At 33.5% G+C, this 22,966-nt stretch overlaps 1 long non-coding RNA gene across 1 annotated transcript in view; it reads right to left on the bottom strand.

Annotated features, from left to right (window-relative positions):
* LOC144853736 (uncharacterized) overlaps positions 1–22,966 on the bottom strand; it is a 69,943-nt gene that overhangs the window by 7,694 nt on the left and 39,283 nt on the right. The window contains exon 2 of the long non-coding RNA XR_013614412.1: positions 714–832. This is a non-coding gene — a long non-coding RNA (uncharacterized LOC144853736). The remainder of the gene's footprint in view (positions 1–713; positions 833–22,966) is intronic.

The following is a 22,966-nucleotide window of genomic DNA, read 5'->3' as shown; positions in this document are numbered from 1 at the left end:
AAACTATGGAATGTGTATCATCAGTGATAAATGTAGCTTAGGCTATTATAAACACAGTGGTACCATTATTGTTTGAGTAATTTACATGGACAACTTTAGTGTCAAGTTCATCTACCAGACCAAAAGGTCAAACAAAAATACACAACCCTTCACCATCAAGGTGAACCTTGGAAATTGTTCACTTTATATTAAAGAAAAAAAACATTGTTCGCAAAGTTAAGCAAATAATTCCAATAATAAAGTTTCAAGAAGATTATTTATACTCATGGAACAAAAGCTCTGTCTACACTATGAAGCTAGTGTGATGTGCCCAAATATGGTAGTGATATGGCCACAAATATGGTAGTGGTATGACATCATCATGTCCATATATGAGCAAATCACATTTTCTTGTCACATAAAGTTTGATAGTGTAGACAGAGCTTTACTCACTACCTTGCAAACAAAAAGACAACGTCTAGTTCCTATGCATAAATACAACGAGAATTTACAATTCACAAAGGAGTACAAAACGGATGTGAATTAGTTTCGAGAAGACCCTCTGCTTTCTCTTGATACATTTAATTACAGTGAAATGAAAAGTCACAACTAACTTATAAATCATAAATATTATGTCATTTAAAGCAATGTTCATCTTTGCGACAAGCATCTTCCGTTAAGTTATCTTATCATTCTCATTTCTCGTCTTTCTCTCCCTCTTGTCTTGTCCTTACCTTCTTCATTCTCCATTTATTCTCTTTACTCTTCCTTTAACAATCACTTGCTATCAATAATGCCATTTACATCTTCAATCTTATCTGTATCAGCTTGGCATCCACGAGAATCTCATCATCTTAAATAATACAAAAATATAATTTTAAAAAATATGTTCATTTTGATTGCGCGTTTCCAATTAAAAACGTGATACTTGAAAACACACTACAGATCTGGCTAGTAAACAATTGATTGTTTTCTAATCTAACGAATTTACCAATAGATTATCAATTACCAATTATATTTAAATAACATAGTATAAAACTGACTCTTGAATTTACATAAGTTTACATACTAAAAATGTTTTTTTTTTAAAGTTGGCAAGAAGTAAACAAAAGAATTTCTTCATTGCTTCTTCTGGGAGGTCAAGTATTTTATGAGTTTTGGAATACATAAACAGCGGCAGTTTGAAGGGCAAAAAAATGAGATATGAACACATAGGACTGATTAAACTTGTTTGTACTTTGTGATTCTATTATTATCGTGTTTGCTATACTACTCTAAATTTACAGTCACCTAGGGGGAGGTTCGGTCAGAACACCTTTACAACAAGGCTACTGGAATTAATCAGAACTGGGACTTTAACATAAAGAAACGATAAAGCATTATGGATTCCACAGATTATGGTCTATTAACCAGGGGGTTTACACAACCCTCAATGGGGTGCTCACTTAATTGTATACATCCGTGGTGCAACTATGACCTAGGTACAATAATAATTCATCTTCAAAGAGACTAACCGCTTATCGAACTAGATTGAAAATAAATCAATCATCACAATAATATAGGTTTTAATGTGGCTTATTGATATGCTTGGTTTAAAAAAAAAAACACAAAAATCTTTTACCGCACTGTTTATTTTTCATAGTTTTTTCAAAAATGCCTCTCTATTTACAAATGTGTGTACAAAAGAATTATGGATTTCACTGTGTAATTTGAACTATCACCTTCACTTAGAAGGAAGTGCTTATTTCCAATAAAAATTCTAAAACGGAAATTATAGATCGATACTTATTGGAATGTATAATCAATGGAAATATGTTGCCCGCACCTGGCCTTAAAAAATTCAAACTGTATCGGAACTAAAAAAGTATTTCAAAAAGTAGAGTAGAGAAATATCCCTTATATTTTTGAATGATTGTTACATCATAACTTGATGCGGGCTCATAATGACCTTTGGTAAGTCTATTAACGCCCCACAGTTAGCTAGCTTAATGGTTAATATGGACTTCTGAAATAGAATTAATGAGTAAAGTTACAATGTAAGAAAACCAAGCAATGCGGTTAAGGAGGAGATATATAATGTTTGGTAGCGGGGTGGGAAGGGAAAGGGCAGTCAAGATTTCCCTAATTATTCGTTTCTTTCTTCCCCCTAAATTTCGGCAACTACAAAGATACTGTAATTCAGCACCTCATTTGACACATTTTTTTCACTGACTATAACCCCACTTTGACTGAGTAAAACCATGCTTATATCTATGCAAAACACCAGAAAAAAATTCAGACGCGGATACTACAAGTTTTGGCGCGAAAGATGGTAGTAGTACTGATCAATCGGATATTCCATTTCCGATTCATAGAAACACTTTCAATACAGATATAAGTCATTTACTTTGATGAATGACTGTTTATGAAACCATTGTAAATATTTATGTTTTCATAATGAGTGGCAAGTGTTAATTGGCATATGTCATTTGAATGAAAAGGTAATCATGTAATATTGATATAGCCTTATGATTTATGACCCTTTATTACCGTCGTTTAGTTTGATTATAGATTTGATTATATTTTGGTTAACGATATAAATCAATGCCGGCTGGGAGAGACCTCATAATACGGTTTATTGATATACATTGACAGTGGACTTAATGCTATGAAATGTGCGTCAGAATACTTATAAGATATTTTACTTAGTAATATCATATATTTACATATTTACAATAAATAGAAAGAAACATAATAACAATCCAAACGTTTTGAATTCTAGGAACTTAATACTAATTGTAAAACTTATAGACCTACATTATACATTTAATTTAAAAAAACAGTTATTAAACAAAAACACAAAGAAGCATAGCTAGGCCTATAGGCCTATAGGCCTATAGCACAGAATTTACCCATGGACATTGAGTAACGATTCAAAAGCATCTCATTACGAATAGAATTGACTGTTGTAATGGAAAAGTATAAGGTAAAACCAACCTATGATGATGTGGGGAAAATGGTAAAAAATGTATCTGTCAATGTTGTTTAATATAATACATGTACAGCAGTAGGCCTAGTATAGAATAAACTATGGACCAATATGGGTATATATTTAAATATGGAAATATTAATAACGATTTAAGTGCTTTGAATTTAACCCACATTTAGAGTGTGGACGTCTTTCACAAAAAAAAAGCTGTTGATTTGGTTTGAGCTGGTTACTGGATGAATGGATCGGTACTTGATTGAGACCTAATTGATATTAAATTATCAATCATCCCATTAAATAAATTATTTCGAGCTTAAAAATGAATACAGTATGGACAACAGTATTTGCTTTTCCAATCAAAGTGCCAAGGTACATTTGAATTACTGTACTAAATAAACATCGTAAATGATAATTCTATTTCCTATAATATTAATAAATATGTTATCAGGATCACTATCAAAACATTAGTATTATAGTTAAAGAGTGAATGTTTGATATATGGCGCCGATGAGTCGCTAAGACCAGACTACAACACCATTTAAATAGGGCGTATGGAGTTAAGGTCGGAAGTGTTCAGTTTTTTTTTTTACATTTATTTAAGTTAGTATAAGGGTAAAATTGGTTATCGTTTTGTTAATACTGTACAGTACATCCATGGTACATCTATCTATCTAACTGACTTGCAACCGTCAGTTAAATTATCCTTATTTCTACAAACTTCAACACTCTTCACCGGTCACGAGCCGATATTTTTTCACACAAACGCTGCAGTAACTTAATTGATAACTTTTTTAAAGGAAAATAAAACATGAATTTGAAATATTAGACCAGGGAAGATACGATCGTCTATTACGTATAACCAGTGTGAATATGGAAGCAACTAGTCGATGCTTATTTAACAGCAGTGTTATAAAAAAAGAAAGAAAAAAAAAACATACAACTGCATGACAAAGCCTTCTTGTCCGGCCGTATTTATCAATACAAACAATAAACAGATTAAGTTCATAAATTTTAATTGTTTGATAGTTTAAACAATTATGAATATTACATTGTCTGTATCTAACCATAGAGATATTCATGATCTGTAGTACCACTTTAGTATAATTAAAAGGATATTTTAATCTATCCAACCGTTCTATCTTGTATTTGTTCCGTTGGTAAACGGTATATTGAAATGTTTGTATACATTTATCTTGTATCGTTTAATATCAACCACAACAAATCGTTTTATCGGAATGTAAATTTATTATAGATAAGATACATATAGTTGCTGGGACTAAAGGGTAACTTGTGTATTACTCAGCTATATGACAAATTGACAAGGAAATTTGTATAGGTAAAATATAAACTTGTAAAGTCACATTAACGAAGAGACAAAAGTTAAACCTCTTCTTAGTGATATCCTGATTGATATGTATGGGAAGCGTATAATAACCCCACACTAAGTGTATGCCGAACCGATTCTCAACCACCACTTCTTCTTCTGTGTGGTGATCATCCTGATCCGCGGATTCGTTTAGATTTGGTTGATATAATGCAAGGGTTACGGTAACTCTTTTTTTATACTGTATACCCTAAAAACGTGCAGTGTTAGCCCCATCTTAAAATGGAAATTGTTCTGTTGTTTTCTTTTTTTTTATATTCCAGGTGGAATACCATCCTAAGATGAGATGCGAGTGCGTCTTATCAGTAGGCCTACATTTTGTTAATTTTTACGTAATGCTACTTTCTATGAACCAGAGATTCCGAAATAACGATTCAATGAATGAATTAATGAATAACGCTCACTCTATTGTGTCTTATAAGGCGTAGTCATACCAGTAGAAATATTTCATTGTTTGCTTTTACAGAAAACTATGGAACGCCGTTTACGCAACATTTCGATGATATGAATTGAATGGCGCGATATACGAATGAAATGTTTTGATATGAATTGAATGGCGCGATATATGAATAAAATGTTTTGAATTGAATGCTTTGAATTGAATGTTTTGAATGAAATGTTTTGAATTTAATGTTTTGAATAAAATGTTTTGAATGAAATGTTTTGAATGAAATGTTTTGAATGAAATGTTTTGAATGAAATGTTTTGAGTGAAATGTTTGAATTGAATTGAAAAAGTCAAACTATTGGTGGCGTATGTCATTCTCGCTTACGATTTTTTCTCTCAACCTCTTAAGCCGGCCGGGTTAGCTTCTTCTCCTTTTGTTATATACGCCAAGTTGTTTGGAATGAATATTAATAATATTATTCCCTTAACTCTAATATAAAAGCAATACTAAAACGGTTTAATTAAAGATAAAACGCATTTTATTTTGTATTTATTTTCAAGCAAAGCAAGAATTAAAAAGATTGTTATTTGTTAAAAAGAGAAAACAATTTTTGTTAATTGATAATGTATGTATAAAAAAATACATAAGTATAATTAATGTATAAGATTATAAAAGAAAGGAAATGTATTAATGATGACATGTACACAAATTAATTAAAGATAAAAACGCATCGTATTTGTATTTTTTTTAGCGGGAATGACATACGCCGCCAATAGTTTGACTTTTCAATTCAATTCAAACATTTCATTCAAAACATTTCATTCAAAACATTTCATTCAAAACATTCAATTCAAAACATTTTATTCAAAACATTCAATTCAAAACATTTTATTCAAAACATTCAATTCAAAACATTTCATTCAAAACATTCAATTCAAAACATTCAATTCAAAACATTTTATTCATATATCGCGCCATTTAATTCATATCAAAACATTTCATTCGTATATCGCGCCATTCAATTCATATCATCGAAATGTTGCGTAAACGGCGTTCCATAGAAAACGGTTTTCCCCTTAAGAAAGTAAAAAGGAGCGTTTAACAAGAAAGTCGTGGGAATTCCGTAACGTTAAGATAAAATTGTTTAGTGTTACGATCCAATTGTTTTAATGAGCTTTGTCTATAATGTATTTGAATGGAAATAGCATCCGGCATACTTCTTCTTTCTTATTTCTCTTAGTTTCGTTTCCCCTGTGATGGACGTTAGTATTTATATTTTCAGACAAGAAACGCTTGTAATTTTATCGCCTCGCTCATCATTCTTAATATTGGGCTATACGTTAACACTGAGCATGGAGGTACTACTTTTATACCTGCATGCACTGAGCCTGGATTCAACACAAAACTGAAACGAGTTCTGAGATTGCAGAACCATTACATTACAGCATTGACAAACACCGCCCCGATTGCTAAACTTTTCATTCTGAGATTGCCGCACTATTTTTACATTACAACATTGACAAACACCGCTAAAACTTCCCATAACAATGCTTCTAAGTATGGCCACCCTGAGACAATCTTTATTTAGCAGGATTGCCTGGTGTCATTTATAGTTACACGGGTCATAAGTTTGGTAGTAGAAGTCAATACGAGTCACTGGTTCCTAATGGCGTACATAAGTTTAGTATCAAAGCAAACATCAAAGCGGCATTGCCTTGTTTCTTGGACCATGTTCAGACAGTCTTTACACCACGAGATTTGCATTTTGCAAGCCAAGTATAATGTGCTCCAATAAAAATGTATGTAGGCCTACAGACACGGCGAATATTTTTTTTCTGCAAATAATGAATACTTTCTGCCTAAAACATGTTGAAGTAATAAAATACATAATATATTGAACTGAACTAATAATTGTACTAAGAAACAGCACGGTATAATTTGAAGCTATACGATGATAATTTTCAAAAATCTGAGTTTAACTCATCTCATAATTTAAAATTAATTAGGCCTACAGCGGTTATAATTAAATATGATTTTTTTTTAATGTATATTCTTTTAATCCTATAGCACCATTATAACAGTTGGGTATTATTTTTCTTTTTTGACAGGTACTGTACATTAATATTGAAAAGTAACCACACTGAAGGCAATTAACCGGAAGTGTTCATGCGCAAATGATTGTATTAACAAAAAGAATGAAAATACCCGCCAGAAACTGAATTTATCAGTGTAATTAGTTGCTTCACTTGACGAATATAAAAACACACACTATCACCGTGGGTAAACTCTAAAGAAAATTAAAATGCATTTCCAATGGCTTAGCACCAGACTTTTAAAAGAAACCTCCTAGTCCATAGCCTGCGGCTAAAACGTCTAGGCTTAGAAACATTGTGAGATAATAATGGAGTTGACCCGAATTTGCCCGGTTTTTAACTATTTTAAATCGTTGTTCATACATATTAGTTCTGATTGAATAAACAGTTTTTCTTCAAACACAAACGGGTTTTATCGATAAAGTTTGTCAAATATAAACATTTTACAATTTACAACAACATATTTAACCATTCATTAAAAGAATAATAGTTAGTGTTTGATTACAATTTGTTAAAAAAAAAAGAAGATATTTCTACATGACCTTTTTCGTCCCACATTCAAATTCTGCTGAGCGATAAATCCGATGTATGATCCAGGGTTTCAAAATTTGTTTATATAGGAAACATTATATCAATTAAGTGGTTGAACATAATTATGTTCATTTTCATGGATTTTACATAAATTATATTATTGATTAAATCGTTATATTCATTATTATTAGTGAATAACATAAAAAGAAAAAGCCATGGAGGTAAATGTAGTGCATAGATAAATGGTTTTCAACGATCTGGGGTTATCGGGGGACATTTTGAGGCGAATGTCCAAGGGTCCCTTTTGCGAAAGATCTACAAAGGTTAGTTTTTAGGGTAACACTGCCAAGGCTCAATTGAATCATCATGAAACTTTTAAATAATCTGATTCATATAAATTTATGAAATACTGTAAAGACACGTGTCAATCAATCACTTCCATATTCCCTCGACACATTGTACCTAAACTGTGCCTTCTCGAATTACTTCCTACTGTCTCACAATTATGTCATACTGAAATTAGACATGACCTACTTATCCATTTTATGTACCTATACCCATATATAATGGACCCACCCGCTCTCATCCATGTATGGATCATGCGACATTGTAGGCCCTGTTTACAACTTTACATTGGTCGGAAGGTGATGAGGAAATAGAGAACAAGACTAATTTGGAACTTTTTGTAACTTCTGGGATTGCCGGGAGGGGAGGGTGGGGGGATTAGGGGTGAGATATATTTATATGTCTGCATGCAAGATCACGCGCGTATTTCACCTAGACAACTCGCCCATGGCAACGAAACTTTGTGCTGATCACTGATTGGTCGAGAGCAATAGTCAGTATCAGAAGCCCATTCTTATATTTCGCTCATACGATGTTGGACCATGGAGGTATTATACCTCCGTAGTTGAACTAAAGTATTTATATGGAGTAATTTAATTCTCGGCCCCGCAGACAACAGACTGTTAAAAAATCGATGTTTCCCTCGCTGGTTAACATTTCATCATTAACTTCAATTCATTTCTTTATTTTATTTGATTTCGGATAGTACATCCATATACAAATCATACAAAAAAAACAAGAAGAGAAACAATTTCACCAGGATTATAACAATATACGGATTGTGATGACTGTCAAATTAATATTACTTTATTCTGTCTACTATTTTTACTAAATCCGAAATATGTAGGGTACATCATTCCCATAACAGGGTAACAGTTGACTGATTTTCTCCTGATGGTTTGATCGATTTTGTCGCTATTACGTTTGGTCGGCTGAGGTTCAAAAGTTGAACGAACGACTATGCAGACAAATCACCAAGGAAGCTCAGCGATTGGTAGAATTTTCCCGGAGGGCGCGACCTTGGCCCTGGTTCGTCCCTTGCACTTTCCATTCAAGAATCCAGTGAGCTCCAAATGAACGTGACTGGATCCGGTCGTGACCTCAATCAGCTGTTTTTTATGTGAAATCAGTCGGGGAGACGGATTGCCTAGTTAGGGCGCTTCTGATTGGTCTCGACGGGGTGAGGCTTATCGCCTACATTATTTTATATTAATGTATTATCATTTTGTAAGCATAACCACATTAATTATGACTCGTTGACATGGTGTCATAGGGTTTAATTCGATCGATCATTGTATTGGTTAGTTAAGTAAATATTATTGTATTGTTCGCGTCTTTATGAAGACTTGTGTTATTAATTGTACTTCGTTACGACTACTGTGTATTGAAAAGGTTTCTGTTTATTAAAATCACAAGTGCAGCTTTTGAAATACCAATATCCATATTTCTTATGGATGCACCTTCCACTTGGTCGAGTGCCACTGTTGTAAAAGTGTAAACTCCAAATAAATTATTATTTATCTTTCCCAAAGTGTGAAATATCTACAACATTTTTAATACAGTAATAATAGTAGAATCGAGAGACCTTTTGGACCAAACAAAGTGTCCCCTCGTTCGTCGTGGTAAAGTGTTGTAAGTGAAACCGTTCTCATTCTAAATTCATTGTACAAAAATAACGTTGACATAACACTTGGGGGCCAAGAAAACTGCACTAATTGTTATTTTATACAGTATTTTAGTTACAGCCATGGAGTAATAATGCTTATTTTTACTCCATGCAAGCGAATTAAAAGATGCAGTTAACAAAGACGGTAGCAATTTAAATCCCATTAAATAAATCTAGAACACAAAATTTCTATTTTTATGAATGAATTATTGTATTTTCACTTTTGACAATCAACTTCACGCTATTGTTTGGGACTTTCTTTCTTCGATCAAATCGGATGAATACATTCGAATTGATTGTGCACCCCCCTGTGTAAATTTAACAATATCATGCCGCACGTCTACCGGAAATGCTTTATTAACAACTTTTATTCTTTAGTGAAATTGGAGAAGACCTCGCTTTTATATCCAGGGTATTTTAACAATAATACCTGTGTAAAGTATTTTTATTGTTGATTATCTTTTGTATGGTATTGTTTGTTTTTGTTGTTAAAAGATTTAAAGGTTTATTGGAGTATTCAAGAATAAAATCTGTGGCGTACTATTCATACAATATTGGTCATTTCGTTGCCTACTAACCCAGTTACTTAGGGCCAATATCGGCTGATGATTCATTATTCATTGTTAGGTTTCATTTCATAATAATGATTTGGAAACTATATACTGTGAAAAAAGAACGCGTTGTCTAAAAACACACTGGGTGGGAGCCAAAATAATGTTTAGAAATTCATTTCATGCATTGTAGACATTAAATAACAAATTTTGTTATTTTTATTGCGTGTTTTTTTTTTAGAAAAAGATAGTTTAGAAATATATTCAGATTATATAAAGTATAAACAAGGCCATATACAAAGACTACACTCGCGTGCTCAAGTTAGTGTTTACTGACCAATCGACCGACCGACCGACTAACCGACCGACATAGTGAGCTGTACGCGCTTTGCACGCGACTAAAAGTATGAAATCATCAAATTCGTGAAATAAAACCTATTGTTTGCAGAGCCGTAGCCAGCATGATTTTCAATGTCCACCACCCACCCCAATTTCTCAGCACAGATCGTCGTATTTTATATTAATTATTATATTTAAAGCATCTTTGCCTCGTCTGTTTTTAACCTCTCGCTACGACCTTGGTTTGTTGTCGATCAAACTTAGGAGACAGATATAGGTCTATAAGATGAGATATTTATATTTTGTTGAGAGTTTCAAAGAATCGTATGGGTTAAATAGCTAATCAGGGCAAATACAATCCGAATGCAGCACTGTATCAGAAGCAGGTTAATTATTATCTGCAGGTGCCATTGAGTCTCACAGCACCCCTATCGAGGGTTACACAATCAGTCGAGTGCCTGCCACACGCTTTTGTTATCCAGAGTAGCAACTACCGGATACCTATTGAAATACCTAATCCCGCCTTTCCGAGTTATTTCCAAATCTAAATATTATAGCATATGAATACGCGAGTCCACATCCTATCTGTATATGATAGGAACGCGTTAATTATCGCGCCACACACCTGGGATTCCGTTGAAAACCAAGGCCAATAAGTGGTTTATTCTGTATTACTTTATTAAAGTAGTATTTGGTAATAAACTAAATGTAGGCCCTATATTTCTTATAAAAAGAGTTATCAATTTACGGAAGTTCAGCGGTACAACGAGGACGAACCGGTTTGATCCAACCGGGGGAGTTTTCGTTATCAGTTGTTTGATACTAAAATTAGGTCTATATCACTGATCAATAAATCAATATACAATATAAAATGATGTAAGAATTGATTTAATAGACAAATGTCTTATTCTTTAATATGCTTATTTGTTTATCTTCTGTAGGCCTTAATAAATAGGCAGTAATGGTAACTTATGTAAATGTAAACACCTTTTTACCAACTGATTTGTTTCGCAGCTCTAACAATTTTCTCAAATAAACAAATCACCATGGCCTTTGTAAATTACACAATAAAAATAATAAGATTATTTTATTTTTGATAAGTTTCTTTATGTTTTTATATTGCCTTATAAACCTGTGCCGCTGATACAAAAGCGTTTGTTCAATAAATGTTATCATTTACAGTATAGTAGTCATGAAGGAAAACAATATTTCATTTTCCTCCATGGTACAGTAGTAATAGTGTACGATACTCGGAATGTCACATATTGGATTTACTAATCCAATCTTGCGGTTGATGGCGTACGGTGGCGGGGATTAACCTCTTGTTTGAAGCACGGATCAAGGGGATCTGACGATTATAGATTGGGCCTAAACTTTTGCGGATCCAATTATGAAATGTAAACATAAGGCTACATATAAACAAAATACATGTTTAGCGCTGTTTAGCATGACATACAAAATCAGGAGGTACCGTACTGTAATGGAATTGTTTCCATATCTGTCAACAATGTTGTGATGCTCAGGGTATATTACGATTCCTGCTGAATACAAAATTATCTGATTTTTTTGGTCATTCTCGGGCAGTTTTTGTCATATAGAATATGGCATTTCTTAAAAATCAATAATAAAACAGAGGCCTGATGAACGGTACCTATACGACGGAAGGAACCAAACAAAAAACAAATGACACGGGCTATGTAAAACTACAATTAATAAATCAATTAAAATAGATATTAATTAATGGTGATGTTGATAACAATAGAATTAAGGTGATTCAGGGAAATAGAAGTTGACCGTACCGTTCGATTTCTTCCAATCGTGTACGGGAAAGTTTCCCATCATAGGGGTTGTCCCTTGCAACCAGGAAATCTAACAAAGGACGCCGAGAATGGGAACAATTGGAAACTCCTTTGATCTTATATCTGGAATCGACAAATAAACGGTACTGTACTACTGTATATACATTATTTTTCGCGGTGTGCAGTGTCTGTTCATGGAGTTAATTTTATAGCTCCATGGTCTGTTAAGAGGCGTTGTACTCAGATCGTGTCGCGGCCACAGATAAACCCTTTGATCAGCATCCTTTTGTTAGATTTCCTTGCTTAAATTAAACAGTGTCTCCTGATATACTGAGAGTACACTGTTTCAAAGTAGGCGTTTGGTAAAAACAATTCAGTTGACACGGTAATCAATTTGATATAAAACAATGAAGATTATTCCATTGAGTAAAACTGACCATTATTTCGCAGCATGTTTCAGCCAGACTGCAAGTAAACAGGGCGTGTCCTAACGGGCTAATCTGTCAAATATAAAACATAAATCCGCGCATCACTTGAACCATTAGCGTGATTACCATTCTAATCAATAAGTTCCGAATTATAGTTATTAACCCTCTGCTTGTTACCATGGCATCAACACGCGCATTACGCCGTAATAGAATAATTATCAAAACATTCAAAACCCAAACAAAGTATTGTCTGCGTTCCTAATCGGATGATTGATTCTTGATAAAGCAGACTAATTAAAATAATCAAATCAAATTGAGCTGTTATTTTCTTCTGAGAATAACCAGATTGTATCGATCTATGCAAGCGTTGTTGTACTGCTGTCACAGACCGAATGTTGTTGACCCCGAGTTCAACTTTGTTGAAAATTATCCATAATTCGGTTTTAAAAGACGTCTTCATTTGAAAACGAATTTCATATCGCATGCAAAAGCGTTGAATAAAATAACTTGTAAGTGAAGAATGATAATTAATTAAACTATATAAATGAATGTGAGTGGTAGGGGATGCAGAAGCCCCACAGAAAACAATTACCTATTCCTTTTCACCTATTTTTCTCTTCCGTGGCCGTTTTTCGGTTCTTAAATGAGGAAGAACACAAACTTTAAATGGGAATGGTGACACTTTGGTCGTATGTTTGTAGTGATGCATTTGAAGATGATGGGGAAACACAAGTTTATATAGTTATTTCTTAATGTGTATAATATGGACAATGAAGTACTGTAGAACCATATTGAGGGACACCTTCAGGAGGTCCAGAGTATCTCTTGAAATAATGTGGTTGTTGATGGGTTAAAACATATTATATTGCTCATCGTCCATAGGAAAGTGTCTCAAAGGAGGGGTTCTACGTAGTATCAGTACCATATATGGGAGTGTCATGGATAGTGGTGGGGGAGTGGGGTAATACTCTAATTCAATTGTGCTAGAGGGCGACAGAACGACTGGAAACATTTTGACTACATTGCGATTTGGGTTTGGTCACAATGTATCACATTCATTAAGGGGCTTGGTTTTGGCATCCCACATAATGAAGTAGTAACGTAGATAATAGCATTATTTTGAGAAAAAATGGGTTACGGAAAGTTCATGGTCTGTAACTTGGAAACTTAACATGATGGTGTAAACAAAACATTCCAAATAAACCACAAATTAGCGTCCTTACTTCGGAGAAGAAACACATACCATGTTATATTCTACTGTTTTTTTTTTTTATAATACATATAATATTTTGCCATAGGTGTGGCCACTAAATAACCACAACCACATTCTTCGACCGTGTTACCATAATCTGCAACTTTTTTCTTTCACCTTTGTATCATGTTATAAATGGTTGACCTATTAATAGGCGTATTCAACTGGTCTGTTTGTATTGTTTTTTTTAGAGCTCCCCGAACCTCTCGCTGTTTCTATCAAGCAGTGCGAGTATAAAAGTACATATTTTGCGACCAGTTTGAGGAGTTCAAACATGACTGCCTAACAATAGCAGTTTTTGTTTACCATGAGCCGTTGCGTTTTCTTTGTTTTATTTTTGAATTTTATTTTATTAAGCTCCTTATTGTGTTTAATGTTTTGTATTTACCGGAAATGAAAGTGAATGAGAATTTTTTTTTCTAAAATAAGGTGGTTTCATATATCAATGGGTGTCAAAGGTAATCGTACTTATTCAGGTTATTGAATATTGTTGGTCAAAGTAGGCCTACAAGAAACTATACCGTTTAAAATTATATTTACATCTAACAAAAAAAAGAAGTAAATTGCCAATGCTAATGGCACCAGCATTAGAACGTCATAGACGGATTCGAGCCCACCACCCCTCCCTCCAACCTACAATTAGAAAATTATGAAAAAAAAAACATTGTTGACCAGGCTGCAAACTTCATTTTACAATTTTAGTTTATAGGCCTAATATCTAAATACGGAGGTTTCATAGTATTTGGTTGGAGAAAAAAAAATAGTAGGTTAAAAATAGATCTGGGTTATATTGTACAGTCTGTATCTTACAGTCAGTGAACCTTTAAAGTACTTTAGTATGATGCCAACTAGACAAAAATGGAACAAGATAAAACCTTTCTTATTTATCACTCTGAATTTCCGTGTTTACAAAACTGTCTAGTCCAAAATGTCGGCTACATCTTAAATGGTAACAAATATACAACGCCTTTTTTTTTTATTTAGAAAAGTTTTTAATTATGTCACGTTGTTTAAAAAGAAGATATCCTTCTTAATATAATTTGAGCTCATACTTTACTGAACTTAAGTCAAATCAAACGTGTCTCAAATGACGTGTTTCGCAGTTAAAATGAACTGTGCCTTTTTTATTGTAAGACAACACCAGTATGGAAAACCAAACCCGCCAAAAATACATAATACACACCATCCACCAACAATTCGTACAAAATTCAAAGCATCCAATCGTATCTCTAGTCTGAGCTCCAGACGGAGTTTTGACTTAATATTAGCAAAAGATAAATATTTTGGCACATATGGCGTTTCATACGTATACTACTTGAGTTTGAAGCTTGTATTTCAGACAAACATCGAAAATCCTCGAAATAAACTATAAGAGACTTGGGGTAAGTCTATCTTATCTCATGCAGTTCATTGAAAACTTAAATTATTCACCTAATATCTACACATTCAATACAATGTGTGACCATCTACCAGTACACTAACCCCAAAAGGCCAAACAAACTACCCATAACACGAACAAAGGATGTTGAGCCCAGGCACCGATAATTGTATACGTTAATACAAGTATAGCTGACTCATTTATCAACATTTCATGTAGTTCATGAATATTAAGAACGCATCTAAATTATAGTTCATCGATTTCCAATTCTAATGCATTACCTGTATTATGCACCGCCTCTTTATCAGTTGAAACAACTGTTTTGCACACGATACGCTCGTCTGGAGTTCAACCATTTTACTTTCCAAACAAACATGGCGGAAACAACAGTTTTGCACACGATACGCTCGTCTGGAGTTCAAGCATCGACAGCGGTTTTCCGCACCGAACGTCTGTTCTTGAGTTGAAGTGTTTGCATACTTTTGATTGGCCAGTTTTACACACCGTTCGCTCGTGATTTCATGTGATAATTTTAATTCATTCGAAAAATTTTCAAACGACAGCTTTTTTTTGCTCCGCTTACGCGCCAGTTTTGCACGCATGTACGTGAATTAAAGTGATGATATCACTCGAAAACTTTTGAAACGGCAGTTTTTCGCACATTTATTTTTTTTATTATGAAATAACTTTTTACGCCGATTTTGTGAATGTGAACTTTACGACTGACCTAACCACCTGAAGATTCTAAACCCACCATTTCAGCCCCACCATGGCTGGTGAGCGAATATTAAAACATGGCAACCTACAGTACTGTACATCTCTCTCCTCAACCAGGCTGACTGAACACAGTCAGTCCCATAGTTATTTAACATTAAAACAAGGTCAACATTTAATTTTCTCAAATACTTTACTGTTTGGTATCGTAAGATTTTTTTTTTATTCTGAATACAGTTTGACTAATATCTGTTCGATTTTATTTTGGTTTTTTTTGTTCTAATTATGTACATAATGTTCTTAAATGTATAGTGAAAAAGGTCTCCTTCGTATTGGCCAATTATGATAAAACATTGTCTACGACTTCATTTTACGGTAAATATCTAAATATGGAGGTTTCATAGTATGTTTTTTATAATGGTTGGAGAAAAAAAAAGTGTAGGTTAAATAATAGATCTGGGTTATATTGTACAGCCTGTATCTTGTAGTCAGTGAACTTTCAAAGTACGGTACTTCAGTATGATGCCAACTAGAAAAAAATGGAACAAGATAAAACATAACAAAGATTGTTTTTTGTAAAAGCCAAAAAATTATAAGCGAAATTTTGAAAAACATCATTTTTCCAACATTTAAAAGTTAAAACATTCCTTATTTCTGTGTTTACAAAAACTGTCTAGTCCAAAAGTCGGCTACATCTTAACGGTAACAAATATACAACGCCGATTTAAAAACGTTTTTAATTATGTCAGGTTTAAATGAAGATCTCCATCTTAATTTGAGGTCGTACTTTACTGTCAGTACAGCAAAGTAGTCAAATCAAACGTGTCTCAATTTGACATTCTTACCACCACAGTAGGTGTGGGATATGATAGAGTTTCGCAGTTAAAATAAATTGTGCCTTTATTTTAAGACCACACCGGACCAAACAAGAACAATCCACAGACGTTCGTTAGCCCATAATTACTAACACATTCGTCTATTTAATGATGCCTCCCCTGGCCTAATTGAACCCTATGATGCCGGTAGATTCCGATGCCAGAGAGATAACAAGAATTGTCGAACATAACATCAGAGCAGGGCCTGGCAAATGGAATGTGATGGGGTTCTTTGAAGGTTCTGGACAGGGGGGTCTACAGATGTTGAAAGTTGTAAGGCAAATATAGCACAATTTCTCAGGGAAATGTCTATTTAAATGATCAAATCACAGACAGGGGCAGACGAGGAATGATAACAAGGATTGAAATCAAAATAAACCAAACGTTAAGTTAATTTAATTTATGGTCAGTCGGATACCTACCGATTTCAACCAGCATAAATTAAAGCATCATTCGTTATTCTGACCATTAGGCTTATTAATGGTCATCGGACACCAGCTTGAATAAATTACATTTTAATTGGATACGTAGTTCATATTATTTGAGAAGATCAATTGGTTTATTGATATCATGACGTCACAATACGCATAATAAAATAAACCCTTATGGTCAAATTGATGTGAACATTATAGTAAATTAGTATAGAAAGCAAAGGGAAATTTGGTGGATCGAGAGTCAGCATTCAAATCCTGGTGAAAGCACTTTCAAGTTTAATGCCTGCTAGTTTAAATTTGAAGCAACATCTCTACAATCTCCAATACTTTGGGCAGCATATGAAATATCCCACATTTCATCAAAAAACCACTATCTATTTAAGTTGTTATTAACCTTTATTTTCTTTATTAGTTAATCATGCATAAATTGACAATATATTATTTATAAAAATGAAGAATTGAGACAATCAAGAGAAGCTGATATACATTCCATTCCTCACACACCCGGTTCTACTTTTCGTTATCGATGAAATTTTAAGAATTAATACATTTCTCAGAGGGGTGACTAGCGGTCGCCGATCCCTCACGTATATTATAAAACAAGCGTTTCATGCTTGGCTGGTTCCGGTTCAGATCATCATGGGTCGTTTAAAGTCAAAACTGTAAAGAAACTTGGATTAACCAATAATAAGGGAGGGATATCCTTATCTGATATAATTAGCTTAAATCCAACCAATCATTGATCGAATTATAAATAGGCCTAATAGTACATTCAATCATGGATAGAATTTTAATCCCTGATTCAATCACCAATATACTAAATAGTAAACGGTAGTAAGTTAAAGGCAAAGAATAGATATACAGTATCTGTTTATTGTCTATATATTTAGTGTGCCACCGTTTTAAAGGCGTATAGCTTCAATAAATATTATTGTACAGTAGTAATAATATAATAAGTTTTATATTGTGATGTAAAATATGGTACGTTACATAAAAATAATACACGATAGTTTAAACTTTAACACCGACCGATACAAACAACTTTTGAGGTCGAAGAGGCCAATTATTCTTATATTATTAAAACTGCTAACATTGAAAAAATGATAGTTGCATCTAAAACTCGTGTTGGAAAACTGTACAGTATATAAATAATTAAGTGAAGTAAAAAGTGATAAGATTAGACCCGTTCCTGTATTAAAAAAAGAAAAGGCCTACCTAAAAAGTTAATGAAATTTCATTGGACTTGTCCCTGAAAATCGGAAGTAAAAAATAACCACAAATTTCCGAGTTCAATTAAAAAGAGTGTATAATATTGTGGCAACTACCTGTAATGCCATTAGCAGCAGGTTGGTCTATAAAAATACATTGGTGTTTTCTCAATTAATATCTTGCCAAATTATTCCTTTCTTTTTAAAGTGTCTTTTTTACCTTGTGAACTTTAAAGGAACCGAATATCGTCTGGAACAGTAATAGCTAAACGACCCCCATATTCTGGGGGAATTTGTTGGTAAAGATGTGTACCATCTTCGTATTAAGTCTTTTCATTTACCTAAATGGTGTGTCTTTTTACCTTGTGAACTTTAAAGGAACCGAATATCGTCTGGAACAGTAATAGCTAAACGACTCCCATATTCTGGGGGAATTTGATTGGTAAAGATGTGTACCATCTTCGTATTAAGTCTTTTCATTTACCTAAATGGAAGTAGGGTGCAATTAAAGAAAAAGACAGATTTGGGAGGAGAAAAAAATTAATAATCAGGAACTTGTCATAACTTATGTCATTCCATAATTATATTCTTATTTAATTTTAACTTATCTTTTTTTGCAAATTGCATTTCCATATAAATCAGAGAGAGGGCGATATTTCAGCTTTTTATATTAAAAAAAAGCAATAATGACAATTTTTAGTTGGCTAAAGTTGAGTGTTATTTTAAATAAAGGTACATTATACTATACTCTCCATGGAGTAAAGAATAAGACTATTCAGTCCTTTACTTCATATCCATTACAGTAATACGCGTTTCTTTAACAAATAATTATGCCTACTGTACCACACATAAGTTTTTATTCTGGTAAAATTTGTGGTGGTGAAGAAATCGCCTTGAGGATGAATGTGTCTTTTTCTTACCAAGGCACTCCCTTCCCAGGGTAGGCCTACTCTCCCAGGGTAGTGGTTAGGCACACAGGACAGGAAACTCGTTTCTTTCAAGCCGGTTTAGTCATTGGCCCACTGAACTGTTTTTATTACATATACTGTAGGTCTACATAATAAAAACCGCAAACCTTTTTTTAATAGTGAATGTGAATAAACCACAACTTGTTTACATCAATTTCGGTTTGGAGGTTTTATATATATACAAGCTCGTCAGTAGTAACGGTAGTGAGGGGTTTGAACATAAAATGGAGGTAGGATCAAACGAACATTTGCAATGATAAATGTTTTCATGTCATTCGCTGGTGACGATGAAATCAGGTCAAAGGTCTCACCCACCAAGAGGAGGTACCTCATCGGCAACACTAACATTCCCTCCGTACCCCGAGGACGTGATTTTCAGATTTCTGTGTAAACCAGAAGATAGATATTATCCAAAAATCTTTTTCTTCTACTGTGGTTTTCGCAAATATTCACTCGTGCTCACGATTCTCACCATATGATGATGCATCCAAAGAAATCATAACCATCTGTTTGACAAACCATAACCGTGGTTAGGGGTGTTATGTGAAGGTTATGCATAACCCTACTATGGGTTACGAAGAAAGACCCAACAGATAAAGATAAAGATATATCGTAATTTAATGAATAGTGACAGACTATAATTATTATATATTATTTAATTACAACAAATATTTTGGAATAAAAATTAAACAACTCTGTATTTCGTTGTTATAGCAACTTGTGCCCCAATAAACAAAGACCTTATTATTACAAAACAGAAACAAATTAATATAGAATAATATAGAAAAAGTAAACGAATTCGGAAAGCTCTTATAAAATGGCAGGTACTGTATAACTATAATCTCTTGAATTTGTTTTTATTTTTAATCTATGAATTGTTGAAAGTATTTATTAAAGGACGAATAATTGTACAACTAGTCAAATAAAAAGTGACAAGAGTATAATATAATACGAATATATAAAGTACAACACAATATCATTATAACTTGACTTTGATTTTGATTTGATTTTACAACATAAAATTACAAGACAAAGTTTAAGAGGTTTTTAAACTGGGGAAATCCGCGTTGGCATGGTAACCAAGGCGTTAAAGAAAGTTGGAAATTGAATACCTGCATTCCAAAACGAGCTTTCAGTTTAGTGGAAACGTTGAATAGGTAATTATTTAGTATTTAATATAAATAACAGCACGATTTATTGTTAATTTCATGGAAATATTTTCTTTTGCTTCAGAGATTTATTTCGAAATCGCAGACTAACTAACTAATTTAAAAACAAATTTTACATTTTTAGAGATCACATTTCGAACGAATTGTTCCCTATTGCGCTCATTATTCACTTTTGTTGGCAGTGCTTTGTGTCGCAGCGTGAGTGGTTTATGTCGGCCTGTCGAGAGTTGGGCTAAATAGTTCATCATAATGTCATCTCGTCGCCGGCAGCTAGCGACATCGTAAATGTCAAATGTATTTTCACATAATACATCCGATTACACTTTTTGTAGGCCTATCGTAGACCTATATATAATGGCAGTAACAATTTCTAATGTTGATACTTTAATGTTCCAAATAGGAGCCGGAAGTCGGACGAAAGTCGGAAGAAAGTCTGAACTGAAATGATATGAGGTTAAATGCGAGATACGCATGTGACGTTTGCATTCCACGACAACACGCTGACGCTGTGCGTCCTTTTTTCGGCACAATGTTTTAGTATATAGAAAAAAGAATACAAGTTTTTATTTATCCGTATTACCAGTGTTTAGAAATAGAATACACCGATCATTACTAATTCGACAAAAGTGACAAATTAAAAATATAGCTGTGGTTCAATACACAATATTTCGCTTTAATGTACGTTTGGATAAAAGGCATTATAGTACACGTCACGTTACAAGGGTCGATGACCGATATATAAACAACAACAGTACGCGAATGAATGGACAAACCATTATCAGAAAGATAGATAGATATCATTAATTTATAACCTGTATCCGCAAGGTGCAATAATGTGATGAGTGACATTCAAATTTTGAATACATTATAATTTCTTTACTTAATATTGAATGAAGTGAATGAACTCGGATGATTCGATGAAAGCCAAAATGATTGATTTTCGTTATCCAACATACAATTCTGCATGTGTCAATTAGATGCATTCTTTTTTATTGAGTCATGCGGCATGCCAATGAGTTCTTCACGTACTACATCATCATACTCTCTGCTGTGGTTGTGTATTGTGTGGGTTCATTAATTAATTAAATTAAGGATATCATATACATTTCTTCAAGATATTGGATTGGGAGGGGAAAATAAAATACGTGGTTTTCCATCTTTAACCAATTGGATTTTTCATATATGCTTGTTTCGCCTTCGGAAGGGAAGATCTAGACTTGCCTCAAGTCTGTATTTATTGTCTTTTTATGTATTTCGACGCTTCGATTTTTGTCTGAAATTATACAAAGCTCAAGTAGTATACGTATGAAACGCCAAATGTGCCAAAATATTTATCTTTTTACTAATATTAATAAGTCAAAACTCCTGGAACCCAGACTAGATAGGATCCATCAAGATTCACTATGGCAAGCGAAAGAGAACCTGTGAGATATTATTGTGACCTTTGGTCACATCGCATCAATTGATACTATTTCCACATATTTCTTTATGATGTTGTTAACATCAGGGAGATCTTCCCTTTAATATGATAACTATTGACCTTACATTTAGCCGTGGGGATTTTCATGTTATTCCAGTTGTGTGGGTAACACTCGGTTCATAATTAGATCATCGGCTTCCAGGAATATGATTGTATACAACACAAAGCCATATGATAGGTAGGCATCTGTACCTAGTTGGTGTTGACAGCCAGGCCCACGCATCAAAGCGGAAACAATTAATTGCCAATTCATTTTAGTGTGATGCTTAGATGATCCACAAAAAATAACATCACACTTAAGTTAATTATTTTAATTCATTTCCAATAATATTAATTCAACAAAACCGTATAGAAAATAAATTAATCGTGAACATTACATCTTAATTAGACTTGCCCCAAGTCTGTATTATTGTCTTCATCTTGATCTTCTTTGACTTTTTTTCTTTATCATTTATATACGTTGATAAATAAAACACTTACGGTGACACATAGGTGAACAAATATTTAAAAACAATAAAGTATGCATTGATAAAATATTAACATGACCCGGTGAAAAGCCTGATTCTCACCGTAGACTTTACTTGTGGAAAACGTCCTTTTCTTACATTTAATTTATTAATATTGAGGAAAAACTAGTGTTTAATATTCATAAATATAACAGTTACGGTGGCAGAGAGGTGTCTTGTTTTTTACTTCATAAAACAATAAATAAAACAGACTAGCTTACAGACACATTATTAAGTCATTGATTATAGGGTAATCAAAGCAATATAGATACATTATATGCCTATATGACAAATAATTCCAATGTTAGGCCCCGTTCAGGATTAGTTTCTTGCACGGGTAAGTTAGTCCCTACCCGCCAAGCAATGACTCTGCCCCGTGAAACAAACTTAATTGGGTTTCTAAGTCAGGGCTGGTCCATAGAAATACTGTACATACTACCATACAATGTGCAATACATAACCGATAATGTAAGGAAAAGGAAATGAAAGTTTATCGTATTTCCGCAAAGTG

Source organism: Antedon bifida, chromosome 10, assembly GCF_963402885.1.
Source record: "Antedon bifida chromosome 10, ecAntBifi1.1, whole genome shotgun sequence".
Taxonomy (NCBI): Eukaryota; Metazoa; Echinodermata; class Crinoidea; order Comatulida; family Antedonidae; genus Antedon; species Antedon bifida.
This window is presented reverse-complemented; position numbering and strand designations above follow the sequence as displayed.